General features: G+C 47.5%; 1 protein-coding gene across 1 annotated transcript in view; it reads right to left on the bottom strand.

Annotated features, from left to right (window-relative positions):
- The window catches only part of SEL1L3 (SEL1L family member 3), a 104,319-nt gene extending 91,318 nt beyond the window's left edge, over positions 1–13,001 (bottom strand). Inside the window, exon 1 of the mRNA XM_040486525.1 lies at positions 12,989–13,001. The gene's annotated coding sequence lies outside the window, so the exon portion shown is untranslated. The remainder of the gene's footprint in view (positions 1–12,988) is intronic.
- Positions 13,002–13,007: the final 6 nt, after the last annotated feature.

The following is a 13,007-nucleotide window of genomic DNA, read 5'->3' as shown; positions in this document are numbered from 1 at the left end:
AACTTTTGTGATTCAGGCATCCAAAACACAATGGCAAAAAGGTTACTTTGGACCGCTTCACACCCATTTGTATGGCCGTTATCCAAAACCAAACAGAAAACAAAACTAACAAGCACTGGAGAGGACGTTCGGAAACTGGAATCCCTGTACATGGCCGGTGGGAAGGTAAAATGCCGCAGCCACTGAGGAAGACAGTGTAGCAGTTCCTCAAAAAAACAAAACCTAGAATTACCACGTGACCCAGCAATTCCACTTCTGGCTACACACCTCCAACAGTTGAAAACAGGGACTCGAGGGGCGCCTGGGTGGCTCAGTCGGTTGAGTGTCCGACTTCAGCCCAGGTCATGATCTCACACTCCGTGGGTCCGAGCCCCGCGCCGGGCTCTGTGCTGACAGCTCAGAGACCGGAGCCCGCTTCAGATTCTGTGTCTCCCCCTCTCTCTGCCCCTCCCCTGCTCATGCTGGGTCTCTCTCGGTCTCAAAAATAAATAAAAACATTAACAAATTTAAAAAAAAAAAAGGAAAAGAAAACAGGGACTCGAAGAGATACACTCACAGACACACACCCATGTTCACAGCAGCATTATTCACAACAGCCAAGAGGTAGAATTGACCTCGATGAATAAATGGATACACAAAATGTGATCTACACACCCAACGGAATATGATCCCGCTTGAAAAAGGAAGTCTGATGCATGCCACAATATGGATGAACGTTGAGGACATTATGCGAAGTGAAATAAGCCAGTCACAAGGAATAAATACCGCATGATTCTGCTTAGAGGAGATACCTGCAGCGGTCAGATTCGTAGAGACGGAAAGGAGGGTGGTGGTTGCCAGGGGTTGCGGGGAGAAGATCACGGGGAGCGAGTGTCTAAAGGGCACAGAGTTACAGTTTTACAAGATGAAAAGAGTCCCAGAGATGGATTTGGTGATGCTTGCACAATAGTGTGAATGTACTTAATGTTCCTGAACTATACACTTGAAAGTGGTTACGATGGTAAATTTTGTGCTGTGAATATTTTTACAAGTTTAAAGAGGAAGGTCACTGTGGTCTTGTCCAAAGAAGGAAGAAATAAGGACTCTTTTTTCAATTCTGGCTGAAGGGTGTAGGAGACGCAGAGGGGGCTAAGACATAAATGTGGGTATCAGGAAATCGTGTTTATAAATAGTGACACAAGGCAGAGCGTGTCAGTGCTCTAGTCGGACTATAAGCAAGTCCTACAGGAATACAATCCCAGGGGAGGGTCATTCTTCCTGGGGGTTCTAGAACAGCCTATATGGAAACAATGGTATTTCCGTTGGGCTTTGAGGGATGAAGAGAAGTTCTTTAGGAAGAAAGGCAAAGGGAAAAACTCTGCAAGTGGTGTGAACAGCATCAGCAGGGGCAAGAAGGCAGGGAAACACCGACGTACGTGGGGACCAGATACAGGGCAGATTGCTTTGACCAGAGAACAGGAGGGGAATGACCCAAAAGGACATAGGGATGTGAGGTTGAAAAACTAAAGGCAGAGTTCTGGCTCTCAAGGAAAGACACTGAATCCCAGTCCAAGGAATGTGGAGTCTCATTCTACTAACAGTGAAGAATCAACGAAAATTTCTGTAAAAGGGAACTGCGTTTCTATTTTAAAAGCACTGACAGTCAATTAGAAACAAAGCTAACAATCAAGAAAAATGAGCGAAATGACATAGTTCATCAATTAGTGAATTCCCACGGATAGTAAAGGAAAGGCACATGGAAATGACACTGAAGATACCAGTTTGAACTGACTAGGTTCACACAGATCAAAAAAGTCCGATAACACACTGTACCGGCCAGATGGGCCTCTTATGTATTGCTGATAAGAGTGATCTCTGTGGATGGTGGTCAGGCAATAGCCATCGAAAGTATAAAAAACCCTCCAGTCCAACAATTCCCCCTCTAGGATTTTATCCTACGCATACTCTCAAATTTGTGCAAAATGATGTACGTACATGTTTTCACTGCAGCACTGTTTGTAATAGCAAAAGATGGAAAACTAAATGTCCATCAAGAGACTGCTGGTTCGGGTGCGTGGGTGGCTCAGTCGGTTAAACTTCTGACTTTGGCTCAGGTCATGATCTCACGGTCTGTGGTTCAAGCCCCATGTCAGGCTCTGTGCTGACAGCTCAGAGCCTGGAGCCTGCTTCGGATTCTGTGTGTGTGTGTGTGTGTGTGTGTGTGTGTGTGTGTGTGTCTGCCCCTCCCCTACTCTCTCTCTCTCTCTCTCAAGTAAATAAACATTAAAACATTTTAAAAAATAAATAAAGGAAAATATATATATATTTTCTTTAATACACATAGCACGGGTTGCTCACATGGAAAAGGATAAAGTGACCAGAAGACAGGGTAAGAGAGGGACATTGGCTGTATATTCTTACTTATTATCTTTGAATTCTGTATTACATGAATATCGCAAAACAAAACAGAGTAGGGCGGGGGGCGGGGGGCGGGAACAACTGTCCTAAAGATGAAAATAAAAAACATAGTTTCTCCAAGTGGCAGAGTGAGAACAGGAGAATGGCCATTCCTTTTGATTAGTCATGGGAAAAGCGTGGGAAGAAATATGTAAAGAGGTGGGTACAGTCCAAACTGTCTGCCCCCGCAGTAAGGGGTTTAATTGTTTTATGTCCTCATTTATACTTCCAAATTCCACGGGGGAGGGGGGGAACAAACATAAAAATAATCTTATAATTAGAAGTGGCGACTGTTAGAGTGGATGAGCCCTTGGCGAGGAATCAGCCCACCCCATTTTCCCAACAAGGAAATGGGTCGCTGAGAGGCGATGCTCTCCGACATCACCCAGGCCGGTGGCTCAGCAGAGGCAAGCCCAGAAGCCTCCCCACCCCCCAACCCCGTTTTCACTCTCTCTCTCCCCCCCGTTCTTCACCCCACAGCGCACAACAGCAAGACTGAAGAGTTGCCGGGCTGAATTCAGCTTCCTTGTGAATGAGAGATACCCCCAGCATTTGTCCATAAGCAGTGGCTTGTCGGACGTGGGGAGGTCTGGCCCACCACTCAAGACGGGAATCCGGCCTCGAGCCCACAGCAGAGGGTAGCTGAAGACCGAGGCCACAGGTGCAGATGGAAGCTGGACGGCACAGCGGCCAACGGTGGCTGGTGTCCCTCCTACCAAGTGCCCCTAACGCTCAGTTCCCTGGAAAGAAGACATTGGCCCAGTTAGTGAGGCAACTGGACTAGAGTCCAACACATGCTGTGGTATATTAAATATTACCTTGTGTTCTTTCTCAGAGAATGACTTTAAACCTCTTCCTCATTCCTCTTATGTATTCCTTAAAGACTCACCCCAGCCCTCTTCACCCACTTCAATTGTTTTTGAAGTTTATTTATTTATTTTGAGAGAGAGCAAGAGAGAACACGTAAGCAGGGGAGGGGCAGAGAGAGAGGGAGAGACTGAGACTCCCAAGCAGGCTCCTTGCTGTCAGTACAGAGCCCGACTCGGGGCTCGATCCCACAACCGTGAGATCGTGACCCGAGCTGAAATCATGAGTTGGATGCTCAACTCACTGAGCCACCCAGGCGCCCCTCCCACTTGAGTTATTTTTTAATCTTTTTTTAAAATTGTTTTATTTTTTTTAAATTTTTTTTAATGTTTATTTATTTTTGAGACAGAGAGAGACAGAGCATGAACGGGGGAGGGTCAGAGAGAGAGGGAGACACAGAATCTGAAACGGGCTCCAGGCTCTGAGCTGTCAGCACAGAGCCCGACGCGGGGCTCGAACTCACGGACCGTGAGATCATGACCCAAGCTGAAGTCGGAAGCTCAACTGACTGAGCCACCCAGGCACCCCTTAATTTGTTTTAAAGTTTATTTATTTTGAGACAGAGACAGAGTGAGTGGGGGAGGGGCAGAGAGAGAGAAGGAGAGATTGAGAATCCCAAGGAGGCTCCTCCCTGTCAGCACACAGCCCGACGCGAGGCTCAAACTCACAAACCATGAGATCATGACCTGAGCCAAAACCAAGAGTTGGACTCTCAACTGGCTGAGACGCCCAGACACCCCTAACCACGCGTTTAGTACTGACGCTAGGAACTCCAGTGAATCTTTCTGGTAAACCAAATTCTGGAGGGAAGGCTATTCGATTTCACCAGATTTCATTGCAAAGTGCAGTTGGTAACAGTGTCCGTTATCTTACATCTCAGGGCTAAACACGCACAGTCCACTGTCCCAAGTGAATAAGCACGGCACGTGGAAACCGGTTTCAGTTTTGCTTGATGACCCGTGACCTTCTGCACATCGGGCTCATCACTGTGGAGATCGGTGGTGACAGATGAAAATGAAGAAGGTGTAGGACACCTGACAGCATACTCTCTCCGGGCCCTTCCCTCAAAATTCTGTTTTCAAAGGAAATCTCTACCTATGCACATGAAGATTATTTTATTTTCACGTACTTCCAAGTCTCAAGTGCAGCAAAACTAAGTCCAAGGTTTATGGGTCCTAGACTCATGCTAAGCTGATACGGTAGCCACAAGCCACATGAAGCACTGGTCACGTGGCTGGAACAAAGGGAGTTGTGCCTTAAGTGTAGAACATACACTGGGTTTCAAAGACGATTTTTTTTTAAAAAGGCAAAATACCTCATTAATATTTCTTATACCGGTTATATGTAGAAATGGTCGTACGGAGACGCAGTAAGCTAAATTGAACATGTGACTAAAATTTACTTCGCCTCTTTTGTTTGCTTTTTATCTTTATTTATTTTTTTAACCTTCATTTATTTTTGAGACAGAGAGAGACAGAGTGTGAATGGGGGAGGGGCAGAGAGAGAGGGAGACGCAGAATTGGAAGCAGGCTCCAGGCTCGGAGCCACCAGCCCAGAGCCCGACGAGGGGCTCGAACTCACGGACTGCGAGATCGTGACCTGAGCCGAAGTCGGACGCTTAACCGACTGAGCCACCCAGGCGCCCCTCCGTTTCCTTTTTAAACGTGGCTTTTAGAAAATCTGAAATTACCTATGTGACTAGCATCTGTGGCTTACGTCGTATTTCTCCTGGATGGTGCGCTTCCAGATTTGAAGCGAGCACAGACTTTCCCTCTAAAAAAAGGGCGCGATGGTAAGTATTTTCGGTTTTGTAGGCCACTTGGTGTCCGTGAAAACTACTCGGCTCTGCCGAAAGCAGCCACAGACAACGAACTCACAAGCGAACGAGCACGGCTGTGGTCCAGTACGACTGTGTTTACCAAAACAGGCGGCTGGCTGGCGGGCCCGTGGGGCACAGTCTGCCGACTCCTGTTCTAAGATTATCAAGCTTTTATTCTAGATTTAGAATTCAGGAAAACACAAGATGACAGAAAATATGCACTTTGAAGGAATGATCATACCGAAGAAATGAGACTGGGCAATTAGATATAATTTCATATACGTGTGGTTGATGGCGCTTGATTTGTTATTTTGCTAAGGTTCCCTGGCGGCGGTGTTGACATCTTCCTATTGTTTCAGTAACATCTACGTGGGATAAGAAGTTCGAGCGAGGCTAAAAATTTCAGGGCTGGAAAATTTCACGGGCTGACAAAGACGACTGGAGAAGTGGGAGAAGCGTTAGTAGGAGAGAAGAGCAATTTCAGGGATGGACAATTGTTTTCTTCATAGGATGGGGGAGTGCTGGCCCCAAAGGGGACCTTGACATCACCGTGTGTGGCTTTAGGGGCAGGGTCTGAATCCCGCCAGAAGGCACTACAGTCTTCAGTCCTTTGGACACCTATGCAACGTAGGAAGCTGGCATCTTGTGGGCTGGAGGAGACCCAGGGGACAGCTGCTACGCCGTGAGTTGTGGCTACCTCTGTTATGTACAAAACCAACACCGATTAGCAACACATCACACTCTAAATATTGATCAAGCTGAGGCTGATTTCCTGGCTCAAGTCATGTGTGTGCTTATGAGCTGTTTCCTGCCAGGAAAATCAGGCAATTAACTTGAAGAGTTTCAGCTACAGGCATGACACGTGTCCAACCTTCATAGGTACTTTCACATGCCAGCTTGCATTAGCGGAAGTGAAAAATTACCCCCAACGTTCCTTTGTTTAGAAATTATGAGGTCAGAGTCCATGTCTTACTCATTGTTATGTCTCTGGCTTCTGAAATACAGGTAGGCAGGCACACAGTAGGATTTTGGTTAAGTGCTTCCTGCTGAACTAAAGTCCTGGGCGTTAACGTTTCTGTCAGGACCCGCAGTGGTCTGTCCTGGGTCACTGCTCCTGGGGGGGGGGGGCACCTGTATATTAACCGGAGGACTCCATCCAATCTTGAGCCCCTGCCTCCCATTCCTGACATTCACAAGGTCTTTTGCGATGGGGAGCCGTCTCCACTTCTCCGTTTCCATCCAGCCTCGCTAATCTCCTTGTAAAGAACCCTCACCCTTTGGCATCCCACCGGGCCCCTGGGGGTCAGGGCTGACATGAGGGACTGTGAGGTCAGGGAAGGTGGCAATCTGGCACCTCCCTTACCCATTTAGGGTGGACTTCTCTCAGCTATCAAGTCCCTCCAGACCTTTCAGACAACCTCCCTACATTCTAGAACTTTCCATGTCTCCACACCAAAAATACGAATTAAATTTTTAACGTTTCCTATCCTTCTACCCTCTGTTGGACTCCTGCTCATCTGGCAAGTTCATCCATGTTAATGTGATAATGAATACAGTGCTGCAGTAAAGTCACATACCTACATTTCTATGCCAGCCTGGTGAAGAGAATGCCTTAAAAGCAAAGCCTAAACGCACTGTGTCTATAAGCAAGATCTTGGGAGTGATGGGGCATTTCTGTGCCCCTTAAATTATGCCATTTAGGCAGTCACAGAGATGTTCCACCTCGGAAGCTACTGATTTGTTCTGCACACAATGGAGCTGGGCTCTGCAAGATGCCTGAGCCCTCAAACATCTGTTTACACCAGAAGTAAGCCTTAATCAAAGTCAAATTTGACAATGTCACACCCACTCACAAAACAGATTCCCTTGTGTTTGTGTAATTGAGTATGTATTGTACATTTTTTCTAAAGAAAGAAATGGGTCAGTTAATGTTGTGTTCATGATGAGAGACCCCAAATTGGAGACCAAAATGCATTCGATTCAGCCTGGGAATTGCAAAACAGATGAATTTATGTATCTTCTGGGTGGGAAAAAAAAAATCTATCAATTCTGCCTAAACTTCTTTTAGGATGGCTGCTTCTGATGCCTTTAAACAAAATCAATAAGAAGAAATTCTATTCAAATAATCTTGCCAGTTCTAAAAAGCTGAGAAAACTTGGTTCTTTTCTCCATATGGTCCACTTGTCATTTAAGGCAGGGACAGAGAGACTGCAAAATCTTCAATCATTCACGTCTTGTTATGGGAAGTTTATTTACACTAACACGTGTACGTGGGTTCATGTGATATACAAACAACAACTGTGTGTTTTTCTCATTCCTGCCCATTCCATCCCATCAGTCACCTAAGGAAACCTTGGCTAATGAGTGTGCTTTCTCTCCAAACTGGCCAGATCAAACTTTCCATAAGTCAAGAGGTAACTGTATTGCCTTAAAACGCCTACTTTTCCAATTTCTGCTGACTAGAAAGAAGCAAAAATCCTGTTTATGTCAACAAAGCATGCAATTAAACCAAACGGGCAGTGATGTCAATATGGACCCTAAAATCGAGATGTGCCTTGGGAAATACTTCCCAGTTTACTAATATGCCTTCCCCAAACTGAGAGCTGGCTAGAGAAACCACCACAATGATCAATGCTTCTAGATGTCTCTGCTCCCCCCCCCCCCCGCCTCTTTAACACTGTTTGATAGGCTATTTCTTTTTAACTTAAATCATAAGATGGTAACCAAGGTTGAGTTTGGTTTGATTTCATGGAGTACCTACTCTGTGCGGGCATCGGGACAGGTGCGGAGAGTCCCTTTTCTCACTCGCTTCTAACCTCATCCTTCACAGAACGTCTCCCTTCAAAGCTAATCTTCACAAGGGCTTTGGGAGGGACACAGCATTCCAGTTTTACAGAGAAAATAGCATGGGTTCAGAGACGGTAAGTAACTTGCCCAAGGCCAACCAACTACTAAAAACCAGAACCAAAATTCAAATTCCTATCTGACTCCCAAGTCTGCGATAGTGTCCTTCTTAACACCCAGTTAACACCCCAAAGGAGAGGCCCTCAACTCACCAACTCACCTCTCCACCTGTCCCACTTTCTGGCTACAGGTGGGGGAAAAGTTGGGACTTTGCTCACTCTCATCCTGAAGGCGGGGCGGGGATGTGTGTGGGTGAAAATCCCACCGTGTCACTACAGCTTGGTTGTGGGGAGGGTAGGTATTGTCTTACCCACAAACATACACCTTGAACCGGACCAGCTCCCCAGCTAGGGTAAGCCCTTCTTTGGATGAGGATGTCGGCCAATCTCTCCAACAATTCCTCCCATGCTGCACAGCCCTCCTGCCCCTTGGCTCCTTTCTCAGGGGAATAGGATGAGTGGGGTAACAGGAATTCACTTGAGACTATTTATGGTCTACTTGAGTCCATCCATCGTCTCTGAATTGCCTGGATTCTTTAAGCCTTCTCGTCTACATTTCCTCCAGCTGCCTCCGTCAGCCAATTCATGGCTCCCACACCATTGTCAACAGGAATAGAAGGTATAGAAAGCAAGAGGCAAACACCATGGCTTGGGAGATTTTCGGAGCTCTGGTCAGGATGAATGTGGACCCTACTGGCTGACGCGAAGTTTGAAGGTGATCTCTGTATTTCATATATTCATTTTCACTCTTGGGCAAGCAAGATAATTGAGAATTCTCTATACCTTGTTGTGATCTTCTCAAGTCCTGTGTTCCAGAGTAAGGAGTTAATGAATATTTCTAGAGGGATAACCAATGGTCTGTGGCCACTGATGGAGAATTCTGTCGCAGCCACCGTCTGCTAACAATCCCCACGTACATCCGTGCCACTAATGCCCTCTTATTTCTCTGTCCTCTGATTGTCTAACAAGTGCAAATGTCCACTCTGAATATTTCGGCTCTACAGCTGACATCAGTGTTCGCCATTGTGAGATCTGTTTTTCTCATTTAAGAAAAAATTATACATTCGAGACCAGAGTTCAGAATGGACAGAAATGCCTTCTACAAGTGCCACTGATATCGATGGGGCTGGGGCAGCCTCAGCTGGTCTAGCCAGGTCTGGAGGAGGGTAAGAGTTAATGATGTAAGAGACTAGCAAGGGGGTCTGTTGGCAAGTTCTACATGGACCACACCGCTCAGCACCAGTGACCTCAGCGGAAGCGATTCTGTCACCTTTTACTTTCGAGGCCCTCACCTTCTCTGAGGGGGCTCTCTGCATCTTGACCTTTGGTGACCTTAGAATTTTCTGGCAGCTGCTGGAACCAGGGATCATCTTTTCCGAAATCTGCTTGGCATCGTTCCGTGACTTATCTTTCAGGGCTCGTCACAATTATTCATGCTTTGGCAGTATCCTAGCTACAGTCACAGTACTGTTCTTGGGCTGTGACTGAAGGTTACTCTGTCCTCGCCAATGGGGAAGAAAGGCGCCCGCTGCCTCAGGACCCTGGCTCCTGGAAGCCCGCACCCACGAGGGCAGGGGCTTAAAGGCATCTGTTCAGAAAAGCACTCTCCACCTCCAGGCCTTGCGAACGAGCGAACTGGTGGGGACAACACCAAGTGGGAATCAGCTCCCAAATCACGGATGACTTGGCTTTGGAATGCATTCCAAGGCACACTCGCTCTACACCTGGACACGCATTCATACAGACTCGAGCGCTAACCCCCACCAGCTGCCTCTGGACTACAGAAGGACCCTATCTTTAACCTCTCCATCACAGATGGCAAATATTTTCTGGTTTCACCTATTTTTTTTTTTTTCTTTTTAACATCCTGCTTCTATTCTGTGGCCTGTGCTTCCTGCTTTGTATATTTTAGGCTACTTTAGACATGACCTCACATCCTGGCCAATTGCACAGTGGCTGCTAATTGTAAGAGCTTTGCTAACGGCCCATGCGTGCATCTATGCATGAGAGGAATGGGTTCCAAGCAGTGAGATCCAGAAAAGCAGTAGGTTAGCGTGGCTAAGAACTGGGGCTCTGGAAGTAGATGGACTTGGGTTGCAATCCTGGACTACCTGTGTGGCCGGGGGCAACTTACTTAACCTCTCTGAGTCTCAAGTCACTTCATCTGAGTAAGGATCTTAACAGCTTCTACCTCACAAGGTTGTTGTTAAAATTAATACTGCATAATGGATATAAATGACTTGATATAACGCAAACTGTTATTGCTACTCTTATTATTATTCACGTTTCCAAATTATGGGACAGCTTTCTCCCTCCAGTGTCTGCACATTCCTGAGATCCTGCCTCGCTATTCTGCTCCACTCGTACCCTCCACCTGCCAGCCTCGCCTCCCCCGACCCATCTCTTCCTCTACAAAGCATTCCTTGACAAGCAGAGCGGACACAATTACGCCTTTTTTTCATCTGTTGTTTTCTGGCCCTCATGTGTTTTGTGCCAATGTTTGCGGTGTTCCCCTTGCACACTGAATTTCTCCAAGGTCAGGAAGCCTTACCTTTTAGCAGTGGCTCAGGTAGCTCGTACCTCTAGAACAGAATCCTAAGCAGCCGGCTGGACCTTTAGAACAAAAGGGGAAACCCATCTGCCAAATCACCCTTTTGCTTTCCTGGCTTTGACAAAACCTTCTCATTGAGTTGCAAAATGGCTTGCTTGTTTATCCGAGTCTTTCCTGTACAGTAGCCTATCTGAGGCCCATCTGAAGGAAACACACACAGTCAGGAAGCACTGACATTTCCCTCCTCGTGATCGTTCCCAAATCCCATCCTTCTCTGTCTGCCAAGACACTCATCCACGCTCCAGTTAGTTCCCACATTACGGTATTTTCTATAATCTCTCTTCGGAGCCGCACCTCATGACTTCACTATCTCACCTTATGCTTTGGGTATCGTCTCTTTCCCCTCTCTGTGACCTGTTCTCTTAAATCCCCTCTGGGTCCAAACAGAACTTGTTACACCCGCTCCATCATCTGCCTCTGTTCCCACAGACCACTAGGTCTTTAGGCTTTGTTCTTGTTCCTCTGAGTCCTCGGAACTGACAAGAACTGGTCTCTCCTGGCCAGGTCTTCGGATTTCCACGTGGAACTTTCCAGACCACCTGTACACTAATGTTTCACACACGACTCTACTATATCATTTCCGCCTCTGTGGGTAACCAGTGCCTTGTGGACGGGGATCATCTGTTTACACTGAAACCCTGTCATTTGTTTTGGTAGTTTTATTTATGAGCCTGTGTGCTGTAACCCTGTGGCATAAATATTAAATAATAATATCTCTCGGGTGCAAAAAAAAAAAAAAAAAAACCATTCAGGTTAACTGACAACTTCTCATGAAACTATCAAGTAAAGCCAACCACGAAATTCGGTACTTTAAAATACGAGGCAAGGGGCGCCTGGGTGGCGCAGTCGGTGAAGCGTCCGACTTCAGCTCAGGTCACGATCTCGCGGTCCGCGAGTTCGAGCCCCGCGTCGGGCTCTGGGCGGATGGCTCAGAGCCTGGAGCCTGTTTCCGATTCTGTCTCCCTCTCTCTCTGCCCCTCCCCCGTTCATGCTCCGTCTCTCTCTGTCCCAAAAATAAATAAAAACGTTGAAAAAAAATTAAAAAAAAAATACGAGGCAAAGCATGGATGGCTCAACAGGTATTTTCTAAAGCAGAATTACAATTTGCATTTTTACACCCTCTTGCTTCAAGAAATGCAACAGCCAAGAAGTAAAGAGTGTTAAAAGAAACTTGGGCTAGGTGGCAATTTCTTTGGAATCCAATTCTAATGCCTGACAATGTCTCCCAAGCAGTTTTTAGCTTCTGTGAAGACAGACTCTGCATAACGGCAATACCACATAAATGAAAATAATTCTGGACAAGGACATTGCTCAATTTTAAGCGTTCTGTGAATTTCCTATTACATCAGTTTCATGATTCAGCGTTTTCTATTTCATTTATTTACAGTAATATATGGCGAGATAACCCAAGGTTTCTGCAGGATCCTGGAACATAAGGTAGGCTGGACAGGAAGGGTGTCATCTTCTGTAAATTTACTATTGTTTAGGAGCATTCAAAGCAGAAGAAAGCAAGCCATCAAAGGAACCGACGAGGACTATTTCCCCCACCTTGTTCTGAGGGTTTAAATTACTCTGGTATTTTAAACGAGCTGCTTTTGAAAAATAGGTTACTGCCATTTAGTTGATGACGGAAACAGAAGCCAAGAAGAGTGCAAATTGTAAACTGACGTGCATAAGCCAAACGTATTCTCTCAAATGACAACGTTCAAGACGCAGCTAAAGTCCCCACTCGGGCGGTAAGCGTGTTACAAAGAACTAGATCTCTTTCTGGCATCCGCAACTTGGCCGGAGTGACCACGGAGGAGTTGAAGAGCGCTGGAAACGCTAGGTTCCTCGCCGGTGCCTTGGCAGAAAACAGTCCGGGCCATGAGGCCCCGGTGGAAAGTAAAAGGAGGTTCGAGGCGGGCGGCGTTCGCCGCGAGAGAGAGGCGAAGTTAAGCACGGGAAGGAAAGGAGCTGCGAGACTGTGAGGGGAGCCCAGGACGGGGAGGGAGGGGGCTGGAGAGCCGCGCGCGGCGGGTGGGGAGGAAACGCGGCTGGCGAGGCTCCCGGGGGGAGTGGGGAACAGGAGGGGGGTGTCTCCAGGGGAACGTAACCCGGGTGCGGAGCGCGTCTCGGAGGGAGAGGAACGGACACGAGCGAGAGCGCCGCGCCGCAAGTCCGGTCCACGCACCCCTCTCCGCGCCCCGCGTACCCATCCCAGGTGCCGGGCGCGCCCGGGGCGCAGCGGCGCGGAAGCGAGAAAACTAGCAGCGCCGTACCGCCCGGCGAGGAGGAGGTCCCCGGCCGCCCCCGCCCGCGTCCCCGGGGCCCCGCGCGGAGGGGAGGACCCGGGCAGGGTCCGGCGCTCACCAGGTAGCAGAACAGGAGC

This window comes from Herpailurus yagouaroundi, unplaced genomic scaffold (assembly GCF_014898765.1).
Source record: "Herpailurus yagouaroundi ecotype Mexico unplaced genomic scaffold, PumYag 28, whole genome shotgun sequence".
NCBI classification, from domain to species: Eukaryota; Metazoa; Chordata; class Mammalia; order Carnivora; family Felidae; genus Herpailurus; species Herpailurus yagouaroundi.
Note: the sequence above shows the minus strand (reverse complement) of the source record. Positions and strands in the feature narration are given on the sequence as shown.